Genomic DNA, 10,000 nt, shown 5'->3' with positions numbered 1-10,000 from the left:
ACCCACCATTGCAGAAACCAAAGTTTGACAAATTTAAAGGCTTTCTTTGTGTTAAAAGGAAGACATAGTTCCTTGTTTCTGCCCTGTCTCGAACAGGGGACCTTTCGCGTGTTAGGCGAACGTGATAACCACTACACTACAGAAACTTGGATATTGATTGTTCCGCAACCCACAACCCACAACCCGCAACCCGCAAGCCATGCAGAAACGAATTGAGAAAAAGAATCCAGCCAATTAGTGCCAACAAAAAAAATTCCATGTTTCTGCCCTGTCTCGAACAGGGGACCTTTCGCGTGTTAGGCGAACGTGATAACCACTACACTACAGAAACTTGGATATTGATTGTTCCGCAACCCACAACCCGCAAGCCATGCAGAAACGAATTGAGAAAAAGAATCCAGCCAATTAGTGGCAACATAAAAAATTCCATGTTTCTGCCCTGTCTCGAACAGGGGACCTTTCGCGTGTAAGGCGAACGTGATAACCACTACACTACAGAAACTTGGATATTGATTGTTCCGCAACCCACAACCCGCAAGCCATGCAGAAACGAATTGAGAAAAAGAATCCAGCCAATTAGTGCCAACAAAAAAAATTCCATGTTTCTGCCCTGTCTCGAACAGGGGACCTTTCGCGTGTAAGGCGAACGTGATAAACACTACACTACAGAAACTTGGATATTGATTGTTCAGCAACCCACAACCCGCAAGCCATGCAGAAACGAATTGAGAAAAATAATCCAGCCAATTAGTGCCAACAAAAAAAATTCCATGTTTCTGCCCTGTCTCGAACAGGGGACCTTTCGCGTGTTAGGTGAACGTGATAACCACTACACTACAGAAACTTCCCCTTGATACAAAAACCCACCATTGCAGAAACCAAAGTTTGACAAATTTAAAGGCTTTCTTTGTGTTAAAAGGAAGACATAGTTCCTTGTTTCTGCCCTGTCTCGAACAGGGGACCTTTCGCGTGTTAGGCGAACGTGATAACCACTACACTACAGAAACTTGGATATTGATTGTTCCGCAACCCACAACCCGCAAGCCATGCAGAAACGAATTGAGAAAAAGAATCCAGCCAATTAGTGCCAACAAAAAAAATTCCATGTTTCTGCCCTGTCTCGAACAGGGGACCTTTCGCGTGTTAGGCGAACGTGATAACCACTACACTACAGAAACTTGGATATTGATTGTTCCGCAACCCACAACCCGCAAGCCATGCAGAAACGAATTGAGAAAAAGAATCCAGCCAATTAGTGGCAACATAAAAAATTCCATGTTTCTGCCCTGTCTCGAACAGGGGACCTTTCGCGTGTAAGGCGAACGTGATAACCACTACACTACAGAAACTTGGATATTGATTGTTCCGCAACCCACAACCCGCAAGCCATGCAGAAACGAATTGAGAAAAAGAATCCAGCCAATTAGTGCCAACAAAAAAAATTCCATGTTTCTGCCCTGTCTCGAACAGGGGACCTTTCGCGTGTAAGGCGAGCGTGATAAACACTACACTACAGAAACTTGGATATTGATTGTTCAGCAACCCACAACCCGCAAGCCATGCAGAAACGAATTGAGAAAAATAATCCAGCCAATTAGTGCCAACAAAAAAAATTCCATGTTTCTGCCCTGTCTCGAACAGGGGACCGTTCGCGTGTAAGGCGAACGTGATAACCACTACACTACAGAAACTTGAATATTGATTGTTCCGCAACCCACAACCCGCAAGCCATGCAGAAACGAATTGAGAAAAAGAATCCAGCCAATTAGTGCCAACAAAAAAAATTCCATGTTTCTGCCCTGTCTCGAACAGGGGACCTTTCGCGTGTTAGGCGAACGTGATAACCACTACACTACAGAAACTTCCCCTTGATACAAAAACCCACCATTGCAGAAACCAAAGTTTGACAAATTTAAAGGCTTTCTTTGTGTTAAAAGGAACACATAGTTCCTTGTTTCTGCCCAGTTTCGAACAGGGGACCTTTCGCGTGTGAGGCGAACGTGATAACCACTACACTACAGAAACTTGGATATTGATTGTTCCGCAACCCACAACCCGCAAGCCATGCAGAAACGAATTGAGAAAAAGAATCCAGCCAATTAGTGGCAACATAAAAAATTCCATGTTTCTGCCCTGTCTCGAACAGGGGACCTTTCGCGTGTTAGGCGAACGTGATAACCACTACACTACAGAAACTTGGATATTGATTGTTCCGCAACCCACAACCCGCAAGCCATGCAGAAACTAATTGAGAAAAAGAATCCAGCCAATTAGTGGCAACATAAAAAATTCCATGTTTCTGCCCTGTCTCGAACAGGGGACATTTCGCGTGTAAGGCGAACGTGATAAACACTACACTACAGAAACTTGGATATTGATTGTTCAGCAACCCACAACCCGCAAGCCATGCAGAAACGAATTGAGAAAAATAATCCAGCCAATTAGTGGCAACAAAAAAAATTCCATGTTTCTGCCCTGTCTCGAACAGGGGACCTTTCGCGTGTTAGGCGAACGTGATAACCACTACACTACAGAAACTTCCCCTTGATACAAAAACCCACCATTGCAGAAACCAAAGTTTGACAAATTTAAAGGCTTTCTTTGTGTTAAAAGGAACACATAGTTCCTTGTTTCTGCCCAGTTTCGAACAGGGGACCTTTCGCGTGTGAGGCGAACGTGATAACCACTACACTACAGAAACTTGGATATTGATTGTTCCGCAACCCACAACCCGCAAGCCATGCAGAAACGAATTGAGAAAAAGAATCCAGCCAATTAGTGGCAACATAAAAAATTCCATGTTTCTGCCCTGTCTCGAACAGGGGACCTTTCGCGTGTTAGGCGAACGTGATAACCACTACACTACAGAAACTTGGATATTGATTGTTCCGCAACCCACAACCCGCAAGCCATGCAGAAACTAATTGAGAAAAAGAATCCAGCCAATTAGTGGCAACATAAAAAATTCCATGTTTCTGCCCTGTCTCGAACAGGGGACATTTCGCGTGTAAGGCGAACGTGATAAACACTACACTACAGAAACTTGGATATTGATTGTTCAGCAACCCACAACCCGCAAGCCATGCAGAAACGAATTGAGAAAAATAATCCAGCCAATTAGTGGCAACAAAAAAAATTCCATGTTTCTGCCCTGTCTCGAACAGGGGACCTTTCGCGTGTTAGGCGAACGTGATAACCACTACACTACAGAAACTTCCCCTTGATACAAAAACCCACCATTGCAGAAACCAAAGTTTGACAAATTTAAAGGCTTTCTTTGTGTTAAAAGGAACACATAGTTCCTTGTTTCTGCCCAGTTTCGAACAGGGGACCTTTCGCGTGTGAGGCGAACGTGATAACCACTACACTACAGAAACTTGGATATTGATTGTTCCGCAACCCACAACCCGCAAGCCATGCAGAAACGAATTGAGAAAAAGAATCCAGCCAATTAGTGCCAACAAAAAAAATTCCATGTTTCTGCCCTGTCTCGAACAGGGGACCTTTCGCGTGTTAGGCGAACGTGATAACCACTACACTACAGAAACTTGGATATTGATTGTTCCGCAACCCACAACCCGCAAGCCATGCAGAAACGAATTGAGAAAAAGAATCCAGCCAATTAGTGGCAACATAAAAAATTCCATGTTTCTGCCCTGTCTCGAACAGGGGACATTTCGCGTGTAAGGCGAACGTGATAAACACTACACTACAGAAACTTGGATATTGATTGTTCAGCAACCCACAACCCGCAAGCCATGCAGAAACGAATTGAGAAAAATAATCCAGCCAATTAGTGGCAACAAAAAAAATTCCATGTTTCTGCCCTGTCTCGAACAGGGGACCTTTCGCGTGTTAGGCGAACGTGATAACCACTACACTACAGAAACTTCCCCTTGATACAAAAACCCACCATTGCAGAAACCAAAGTTTGACAAATTTAAAGGCTTTCTTTGTGTTAAAAGGAACACATAGTTCCTTGTTTCTGCCCAGTTTCGAACAGGGGACCTTTCGCGTGTGAGGCGAACGTGATAACCACTACACTACAGAAACTTGGATATTGATTGTTCCGCAACCCACAACCCGCAAGCCATGCAGAAACGAATTGAGAAAAAGAATCCAGCCAATTAGTGCCAACAAAAAAAATTCCATGTTTCTGCCCTGTCTCGAACAGGGGACCTTTCGCGTGTTAGGCGAACGTGATAACCACTACACTACAGAAACTTGGATATTGATTGTTCCGCAACCCACAACCCGCAAGCCATGCAGAAACGAATTGAGAAAAAGAATCCAGCCAATTAGTGGCAACATAAAAAATTCCATGTTTCTGCCCTGTCTCGAACAGGGGACATTTCGCGTGTAAGGCGAACGTGATAAACACTACACTACAGAAACTTGGATATTGATTGTTCAGCAACCCACAACCCGCAAGCCATGCAGAAACGAATTGAGAAAAATAATCCAGCCAATTAGTGGCAACAAAAAAAATTCCATGTTTCTGCCCTGTCTCGAACAGGGGACCTTTCGCGTGTTAGGCGAACGTGATAACCACTACACTACAGAAACTTCCCCTTGATACAAAAACCCACCATTGCAGAAACCAAAGTTTGACAAATTTAAAGGCTTTCTTTGTGTTAAAAGGAACACATAGTTCCTTGTTTCTGCCCAGTTTCGAACAGGGGACCTTTCGCGTGTGAGGCGAACGTGATAACCACTACACTACAGAAACTTGGATATTGATTGTTCCGCAACCCACAACCCGCAAGCCATGCAGAAACGAATTGAGAAAAAGAATCCAGCCAATTAGTGGCAACAAAAAAAATTCCATGTTTCTGCCCTGTCTCGAACAGGGGACCTTTCGCGTGTTAGGCGAACGTGATAACCACTACACTACAGAAACTTCCCCTTGATACAAAAACCCACCATTGCAGAAACCAAAGTTTGACAAATTTAAAGGCTTTCTTTGTGTTAAAAGGAACACATAGTTCCTTGTTTCTGCCCAGTTTCGAACAGGGGACCTTTCGCGTGTGAGGCGAACGTGATAACCACTACACTACAGAAACTTGGATATTGATTGTTCCGCAACCCACAACCCGCAAGCCATGCAGAAACGAATTGAGAAAAAGAATCCAGCCAATTAGTGCCAACAAAAAAAATTCCATGTTTCTGCCCTGTCTCGAACAGGGGACCTTTCGCGTGTTAGGCGAACGTGATAACCACTACACTACAGAAACTTGGATATTGATTGTTCCGCAACCCACAACCCGCAAGCCATGCAGAAACGAATTGAGAAAAAGAATCCAGCCAATTAGTGGCAACAAAAAAAATTCCATGTTTCTGCCCTGTCTCGAACAGGGGACCTTTCGCGTGTTAGGCGAACGTGATAACCACTACACTACAGAAACTTCCCCTTGATACAAAAACCCACCATTGCAGAAACCAAAGTTTGACAAATTTAAAGGCTTTCTTTGTGTTAAAAGGAACACATAGTTCCTTGTTTCTGCCCAGTTTCGAACAGGGGACCTTTCGCGTGTGAGGCGAACGTGATAACCACTACACTACAGAAACTTGGATATTGGTTGTTCCGCAACCCACAACCCGCAAGCCATGCAGAAACGAATTGAGAAAAAGAATCCAGCCAATTAGTGCCAACAAAAAAAATTGCATGTTTCTGCCCTGTCTCGAACAGGGGACCTTTCGCGTGTTAGGCGAACGTGATAACCACTACACTACAGAAACTTCCCCTTGATACAAAAACCCACCATTGCAGAAACCAAAGTTTGACAAATTGAAAGGCTTTCTTTGTGTTAAAAGGAAGACATAGTTCCATGTTTCTGCCCTGTCTCGAACAGGGGACCTTTCGCGTGTTAGGCGAACGTGATAACCACTACACTACAGAAACTTCCCCTTGATACAAAAACCCACCATTGCAGAAACCAAAGTTTGACAAATTTAAAGGCTTTCTTTGTGTTAAAAGGAACACATAGTTCCTTGTTTCTGCCCAGTTTCGAACAGGGGACCTTTCGCGTGTGAGGCGAACGTGATAACCACTACACTACAGAAACTTGGATATTGATTGTTCCGCAACCCACAACCCGCAAGCCATGCAGAAACGAATTGAGAAAAAGAATCCAGCCAATTAGTGGCAACATAAAAAATTCCATGTTTCTGCCCTGTCTCGAACAGGGGACCTTTCGCGTGTTAGGCGAACGTGATAACCACTACACTACAGAAACTTGGATATTGATTGTTCCGCAACCCACAACCCGCAAGCCATGCAGAAACTAATTGAGAAAAAGAATCCAGCCAATTAGTGGCAACATAAAAAATTCCATGTTTCTGCCCTGTCTCGAACAGGGGACATTTCGCGTGTAAGGCGAACGTGATAAACACTACACTACAGAAACTTGGATATTGATTGTTCAGCAACCCACAACCCGCAAGCCATGCAGAAACGAATTGAGAAAAATAATCCAGCCAATTAGTGGCAACAAAAAAAATTCCATGTTTCTGCCCTGTCTCGAACAGGGGACCTTTCGCGTGTTAGGCGAACGTGATAACCACTACACTACAGAAACTTCCCCTTGATACAAAAACCCACCATTGCAGAAACCAAAGTTTGACAAATTTAAAGGCTTTCTTTGTGTTAAAAGGAACACATAGTTCCTTGTTTCTGCCCAGTTTCGAACAGGGGACCTTTCGCGTGTGAGGCGAACGTGATAACCACTACACTACAGAAACTTGGATATTGATTGTTCCGCAACCCACAACCCGCAAGCCATGCAGAAACGAATTGAGAAAAAGAATCCAGCCAATTAGTGCCAACAAAAAAAATTCCATGTTTCTGCCCTGTCTCGAACAGGGGACCTTTCGCGTGTTAGGCGAACGTGATAACCACTACACTACAGAAACTTGGATATTGATTGTTCCGCAACCCACAACCCGCAAGCCATGCAGAAACGAATTGAGAAAAAGAATCCAGCCAATTAGTGGCAACATAAAAAATTCCATGTTTCTGCCCTGTCTCGAACAGGGGACATTTCGCGTGTAAGGCGAACGTGATAAACACTACACTACAGAAACTTGGATATTGATTGTTCAGCAACCCACAACCCGCAAGCCATGCAGAAACGAATTGAGAAAAATAATCCAGCCAATTAGTGCCAACAAAAAAAATTCCATGTTTCTGCCCTGTCTCGAACAGGGGACCTTTCGCGTGTTAGGCGAACGTGATAACCACTACACTACAGAAACTTCCCCTTGATACAAAAACCCACCATTGCAGAAACCAAAGTTTGACAAATTTAAAGGCTTTCTTTGTGTTAAAAGGAACACATAGTTCCTTGTTTCTGCCCAGTTTCGAACAGGGGACCTTTCGCGTGTGAGGCGAACGTGATAACCACTACACTACAGAAACTTGGATATTGATTGTTCCGCAACCCACAACCCGCAAGCCATGCAGAAACGAATTGAGAAAAAGAATCCAGCCAATTAGTGGCAACATAAAAAATTCCATGTTTCTGCCCTGTCTCGAACAGGGGACCTTTCGCGTGTTAGGCGAACGTGATAACCACTACACTACAGAAACTTCCCCTTGATACAAAAACCCACCATTGCAGAAACCAAAGTTTGACAAATTTAAAGGCTTTCTTTGTGTTAAAAGGAACACATAGTTCCTTGTTTCTGCCCAGTTTCGAACAGGGGACCTTTCGCGTGTGAGGCGAACGTGATAACCACTACACTACAGAAACTTGGATATTGATTGTTCCGCAATCCGCAACCCACAACCCGCAAGCCATGCAGAAACGAATTGAGAAAAAGAATCCAGCCAATTAGTGGCAACATAAAAAATTCCATGTTTCTGCCCTGTCTCGAACAGGGGACCTTTCGCGTGTTAGGCGAACGTGATAACCACTACACTACAGAAACTTCCCCTTGATACAAAAACCCACCATTGCAGAAACCAAAGTTTGACAAATTTAAAGGCTTTCTTTGTGTTAAAAGGAACACATAGTTCCTTGTTTCTGCCCAGTTTCGAACAGGGGACCTTTCGCGTGTGAGGCGAACGTGATAACCACTACACTACAGAAACTTGGATATTGATTGTTCCGCAACCCACAACCCGCAAGCCATGCAGAAACGAATTGAGAAAAAGAATCCAGCCAATTAGTGCCAACAAAAAAAATTGCATGTTTCTGCCCTGTCTCGAACAGGGGACCTTTCGCGTGTTAGGCGAACGTGATAACCACTACACTACAGAAACGTCCCCTTGATACAAAAACCCACCATTGCAGAAACCAAAGTTTGACAAATTGAAAGGCTTTCTTTGTGTTAAAAGGAAGACATAGTTCCATGTTTCTGCCCTGTCTCGAACAGGGGACCTTTCGCGTGTTAGGCGAACGTGATAACCACTACACTACAGAAACTTCCCCTTGATACAAAAACCCACCATTGCAGAAACCAAAGTTTGACAAATTGAAAGGCTTTCTTTGTGTTAAAAGGAAGACATAGTTCCATGTTTCTGCCCTGTCTCGAACAGGGGACCTTTCGCGTGTTAGGCGAACGTGATAACCACTACACTACAGAAACTTGGATATTGATTGTTCTGCAACCCACAACCCGCAAGCCATGCAGAAACGAATTGAGAAAAAGAATCCAGCCAATTAGTGCCAACAAAAAAAATTCCATGTTTCTGCCCTGTCTCGAACAGGGGACCTTTCGCGTGTAAGGCGAACGTGATAACCACTACACTACAGAAACTTGGATATTGATTGTTCCGCAACCCACAACCCGCAAGCCATGCAGAAACGAATTGAGAAAAATAATCCAGCCAATTAGTGCCAACAAAAAAAATTCCATGTTTCTGCCCTGTCTCGAACAGGGGACCTTTCGCGTGTTAGGCGAACGTGATAACCACTACACTACAGAAACTTCCCCTTGATACAAAAACCCACCATTGCAGAAACCAAAGTTTGACAAATTTAAAGGCTTTCTTTGTGTTAAAAGGAACACATAGTTCCTTGTTTCTGCCCAGTTTCGAACAGGGGACCTTTCGCGTGTGAGGCGAACGTGATAACCACTACACTACAGAAACTTGGATATTGATTGTTCCGCAACCCACAACCCGCAAGCCATGCAGAAACGAATTGAGAAAAAGAATCCAGCCAATTAGTGCCAACAATAAAAATTGCATGTTTCTGCCCTGTCTCGAACAGGGGACCTTTCGCGTGTTAGGCGAACGTGATAACCACTACACTACAGAAACGTCCCCTTGATACAAAAACCCACCATTGCAGAAACCAAAGTTTGACAAATTGAAAGGCTTTCTTTGTGTTAAAAGGAAGACATAGTTCCATGTTTCTGCCCTGTCTCGAACAGGGGACCTTTCGCGTGTTAGGCGAACGTGATAACCACTACACTACAGAAACTTGGATATTGATTGTTCCGCAACCCACAACCCGCAAGCCATGCAGAAACGAATTGAGAAAAAGAATCCAGCCAATTAGTGCCAACAAAAAAAATTCCATGTTTCTGCCCTGTCTCGAACAGGGGACCTTTCGCGTGTAAGGCGAACGTGATAACCACTACACTACAGAAACTTGGATATTGATTGTTCCGCAACCCACAACCCGCAAGCCATGCAGAAACGAATTGAGAAAAATAATCCAGCCAATTAGTGCCAACAAAAAAAATTCCATGTTTCTGCCCTGTCTCGAACAGGGGACCTTTCGCGTGTAAGGCGAACGTGATAACCACTACACTACAGAAACTTGGATATTGATTGTTCCGCAACCCACAACCCGCAAGCCATGCAGAAACGAATTGAGAAAAATAATCCAGCCAATTAGTGCCAACAAAAGAAATTCCATGTTTCTGCCCTGTCTCGAACAGGGGACCGTTCGCGTGTAAGGCGAACGTGATAACCACTACACTACAGAAACTTGAATGTTGATTGTTCCGCAACCCACAACCCACAACCCGCAAGCCATGCAGAAACGAA

At 44.0% G+C, this 10,000-nt stretch overlaps 21 non-coding genes across 21 annotated transcripts; all 21 read right to left on the bottom strand.

Annotated features, from left to right (window-relative positions):
* Nucleotides 1-429: 429 nt before the first annotated feature.
* On the bottom strand, nucleotides 430-502 carry TRNAV-UAC (transfer RNA valine (anticodon UAC)). Its single transcript has one exon. It is a non-coding gene; the product is annotated as a tRNA-Val (tRNA).
* A 98-nt stretch (nucleotides 503-600) lies between these two features.
* TRNAV-UAC (transfer RNA valine (anticodon UAC)) lies at nucleotides 601-673 on the bottom strand. The gene has a single exon. It is a non-coding gene; the product is annotated as a tRNA-Val (tRNA).
* A 603-nt stretch (nucleotides 674-1,276) lies between these two features.
* On the bottom strand, nucleotides 1,277-1,349 carry TRNAV-UAC (transfer RNA valine (anticodon UAC)). Its single transcript has one exon. It is a non-coding gene; the product is annotated as a tRNA-Val (tRNA).
* Nucleotides 1,350-1,618: 269 nt separating this feature from the next.
* On the bottom strand, nucleotides 1,619-1,691 carry TRNAV-UAC (transfer RNA valine (anticodon UAC)). The gene has a single exon. It is a non-coding gene; the product is annotated as a tRNA-Val (tRNA).
* A 261-nt stretch (nucleotides 1,692-1,952) lies between these two features.
* TRNAV-CAC (transfer RNA valine (anticodon CAC)) lies at nucleotides 1,953-2,025 on the bottom strand. The gene has a single exon. It is a non-coding gene; the product is annotated as a tRNA-Val (tRNA).
* A 603-nt stretch (nucleotides 2,026-2,628) lies between these two features.
* On the bottom strand, nucleotides 2,629-2,701 carry TRNAV-CAC (transfer RNA valine (anticodon CAC)). The gene has a single exon. It is a non-coding gene; the product is annotated as a tRNA-Val (tRNA).
* A 603-nt stretch (nucleotides 2,702-3,304) lies between these two features.
* On the bottom strand, nucleotides 3,305-3,377 carry TRNAV-CAC (transfer RNA valine (anticodon CAC)). Its single transcript has one exon. It is a non-coding gene; the product is annotated as a tRNA-Val (tRNA).
* A 603-nt stretch (nucleotides 3,378-3,980) lies between these two features.
* On the bottom strand, nucleotides 3,981-4,053 carry TRNAV-CAC (transfer RNA valine (anticodon CAC)). Its single transcript has one exon. It is a non-coding gene; the product is annotated as a tRNA-Val (tRNA).
* A 603-nt stretch (nucleotides 4,054-4,656) lies between these two features.
* Nucleotides 4,657-4,729, bottom strand: TRNAV-CAC (transfer RNA valine (anticodon CAC)). Its single transcript has one exon. It is a non-coding gene; the product is annotated as a tRNA-Val (tRNA).
* Nucleotides 4,730-4,990: 261 nt separating this feature from the next.
* On the bottom strand, nucleotides 4,991-5,063 carry TRNAV-CAC (transfer RNA valine (anticodon CAC)). Its single transcript has one exon. It is a non-coding gene; the product is annotated as a tRNA-Val (tRNA).
* A 432-nt stretch (nucleotides 5,064-5,495) lies between these two features.
* On the bottom strand, nucleotides 5,496-5,568 carry TRNAV-CAC (transfer RNA valine (anticodon CAC)). Its single transcript has one exon. It is a non-coding gene; the product is annotated as a tRNA-Val (tRNA).
* A 424-nt stretch (nucleotides 5,569-5,992) lies between these two features.
* On the bottom strand, nucleotides 5,993-6,065 carry TRNAV-CAC (transfer RNA valine (anticodon CAC)). The gene has a single exon. It is a non-coding gene; the product is annotated as a tRNA-Val (tRNA).
* A 603-nt stretch (nucleotides 6,066-6,668) lies between these two features.
* On the bottom strand, nucleotides 6,669-6,741 carry TRNAV-CAC (transfer RNA valine (anticodon CAC)). The gene has a single exon. It is a non-coding gene; the product is annotated as a tRNA-Val (tRNA).
* A 603-nt stretch (nucleotides 6,742-7,344) lies between these two features.
* On the bottom strand, nucleotides 7,345-7,417 carry TRNAV-CAC (transfer RNA valine (anticodon CAC)). Its single transcript has one exon. It is a non-coding gene; the product is annotated as a tRNA-Val (tRNA).
* Nucleotides 7,418-7,678: 261 nt separating this feature from the next.
* TRNAV-CAC (transfer RNA valine (anticodon CAC)) lies at nucleotides 7,679-7,751 on the bottom strand. The gene has a single exon. It is a non-coding gene; the product is annotated as a tRNA-Val (tRNA).
* Nucleotides 7,752-8,019: 268 nt separating this feature from the next.
* TRNAV-CAC (transfer RNA valine (anticodon CAC)) lies at nucleotides 8,020-8,092 on the bottom strand. Its single transcript has one exon. It is a non-coding gene; the product is annotated as a tRNA-Val (tRNA).
* Nucleotides 8,093-8,687: 595 nt separating this feature from the next.
* TRNAV-UAC (transfer RNA valine (anticodon UAC)) lies at nucleotides 8,688-8,760 on the bottom strand. Its single transcript has one exon. It is a non-coding gene; the product is annotated as a tRNA-Val (tRNA).
* Nucleotides 8,761-9,021: 261 nt separating this feature from the next.
* TRNAV-CAC (transfer RNA valine (anticodon CAC)) lies at nucleotides 9,022-9,094 on the bottom strand. The gene has a single exon. It is a non-coding gene; the product is annotated as a tRNA-Val (tRNA).
* Nucleotides 9,095-9,526: 432 nt separating this feature from the next.
* TRNAV-UAC (transfer RNA valine (anticodon UAC)) lies at nucleotides 9,527-9,599 on the bottom strand. The gene has a single exon. It is a non-coding gene; the product is annotated as a tRNA-Val (tRNA).
* Nucleotides 9,600-9,697: 98 nt separating this feature from the next.
* TRNAV-UAC (transfer RNA valine (anticodon UAC)) lies at nucleotides 9,698-9,770 on the bottom strand. The gene has a single exon. It is a non-coding gene; the product is annotated as a tRNA-Val (tRNA).
* Nucleotides 9,771-9,868: 98 nt separating this feature from the next.
* TRNAV-UAC (transfer RNA valine (anticodon UAC)) lies at nucleotides 9,869-9,941 on the bottom strand. Its single transcript has one exon. It is a non-coding gene; the product is annotated as a tRNA-Val (tRNA).
* Nucleotides 9,942-10,000: the final 59 nt, after the last annotated feature.

The sequence above is a fragment of the Rhinoderma darwinii genome, chromosome 4 (genome assembly GCF_050947455.1).
Source record: "Rhinoderma darwinii isolate aRhiDar2 chromosome 4, aRhiDar2.hap1, whole genome shotgun sequence".
Taxonomy (NCBI): domain Eukaryota; kingdom Metazoa; phylum Chordata; class Amphibia; order Anura; family Rhinodermatidae; genus Rhinoderma; species Rhinoderma darwinii.
This window is presented reverse-complemented; position numbering and strand designations above follow the sequence as displayed.